This window comes from Echinops telfairi, unplaced genomic scaffold, assembly GCF_000313985.2.
Source record: "Echinops telfairi isolate 266 unplaced genomic scaffold, ASM31398v2 ScPeMD7_2010;HRSCAF=2546, whole genome shotgun sequence".
Lineage (NCBI taxonomy): Eukaryota > Metazoa > Chordata > Mammalia > Afrosoricida > Tenrecidae > Echinops > Echinops telfairi.
Window position 1 is genome coordinate 4209355 of NW_022105908.1, and position 2095 is coordinate 4211449.

Sequence of the window (2095 nt, forward strand, 5' to 3'; positions counted from 1 at the left end):
GTGTAAGATATGACAAAATAATAATTTATAAATTATCAAGGGTGCATGGGGGAGGGGAGAGTGGGGAGGGAGGAGAGAAATGAGGAGCGGATACTAGGGGCTCAAGTGGAAAGCAAATGTTTTGAGAATGATGAGGGAAACAAATGTACAGGAGTGCTTGACACAATGGATGGATGTGTGGACTGTGATAAGAGTTATACGAGCCCCCGATAAAATGATTTAATAAAAAATAGTAATTAAAAAAAAAAAGATGCACAACACTCTTCATAGGCCACACCATAGGATTCAATGTGGAAACTCTACTAGTTGAACTGAGCTTTATCTCAAACTCACCCGTAGCAGACTTACGGCACTGACTCTGCAGGCTGAAACAGTGGAGGATTCGAAGGAGCAGATCATGGCTATCCCAAGGTCATGAAATTGGCGGTCACTGGACTTGGCTCTGACCCCTTGCTTTGAGGGAGCCCAATGAATGATAGCTGGAGACTGCCGTATGTTTACTATTTTAATGCCCTCCTTGCTTCCTTATGACACGTATTAATCTGGTAGGCATGGTTATGCTATGGTGAGGGAGTGTTATTGAAAATTTTGTCCTATCACTAACCTCTACTGTTTGTGTAAGTAGTGTCTAGCCACTTAAGAGGTGAATCTGTATAAGTCAATATTTCATGCAATGGGGTTTGTAGCCAGTCTACAGAAAAGTGGGTGAAGGAGACTTCAGACAGTGTAAGGTATGACAAAATAATAATTTATAAATTATCAAGGGTTCACGAGGGAGGGGGGAGCAGGGAGGGAGGGGGAAAATGAGGAGCTGATGCCAGGGGCTTAAGTGGAGAGCAAATGTTTTGAGAATGATGAGAGTAACGAATGTACAAATGTGCTTTACACAATTGATGTAAGTATAGATTGTGGTATGAGTTGTATGAGCCCCCACTAAAATGATTTAAAAAAATTCTATACCACTGGCTAAATTAGTGACACTTTCAATACAATTGCCTTATGTCCCAGGGGGTGATTTATAATGTTCTTTATCATAAAATGCTGTCTCTGAAGTTAACCAAAGACACATATAAACCATAGATAAATGAATGGATTGGGGGTTCACACTTAATTGTACCTCAGATCTAGGCATGGCCCTACTCCATCCTCACTCTATGAAGAGATCACTGAAGGAAGATATGGGTGTGGTAGCTAAGAGTGGTGAAGAAACCAGATTGTGATCAGAAAGACTAGTATCTGAGGCTTTTCGTCAAACAAGCAGTCATCTCATTGAGGCATCACTGTCACATGGAAGAAGCACACCAGCCTGTGTGATCCAAGGATTGTAAACAATATAATCCACATCCAAAGGAGGGAATGGTATCAGAGCTTACATTCTGCACACCTAGTTTGCAGAAGGCTATGGACTGCGATATAAACCCAAAATCCATTTGCAGGGTCCCCACCTGGATTTAGCCCTGGGGAATGCCCTCCAATCATAGTTGAGGGACGTGACTAGTTCTGTTATCAGACAGAGAGCATTGAAAAGTTAGATAAAAATGTAATACCTTATCATTTAATTTCCCTTCTGACCCATTTTAAAGTTTTTTTTCAATTCTTAATATTTTCGATTTTCGTTTCAATTGAGATCTTTCTATGTTTTACTTTGTCATTGTTGTTGGCAGGGTTTTTTGTTTGTTTGTTTTTGCTTATTAGCTTCCTGTGTGTTTTGCATGATTTTCTGTATATGAAATCCTGGGTAAGTAGATTTGTGGAGATAGTAACTGAATTCATAATTACCTAGGCACATGGCAAGGGAAGGGGGGGAGAAATGGGGAGCTAACAACAATGTATGAGAAGGAAATGTTCTGAAATTTATTTATTGTAGTGATGATTGCACAACTCTTCTTAATATGATTGAATGATTAAATTTCATGGTCTGTGAAGTATTTGCCAGTAAGATTATTCTTTAATAAAGAGCAGCATTTTCCCAGGGAGGAAGCTCAGAAAGCAGGAATGGGTAGGCCTGGAGTAGAAGGGCAGATGGAAACATTAAGCACAAGGAAGAGATGGGAAGTGTAAAAGCAATGTCATGAAACAAAGTGCTTATGAATTA

General features: G+C 39.8%; 1 protein-coding gene across 1 annotated transcript in view; it reads right to left on the minus strand.

Moving 5' to 3' along the window:
* DNAH9 (dynein axonemal heavy chain 9) overlaps nt 1–2095 on the minus strand; it is a 397093-nt gene that overhangs the window by 264757 nt on the left and 130241 nt on the right. The gene's annotated exons all lie outside the window — the stretch shown is intronic.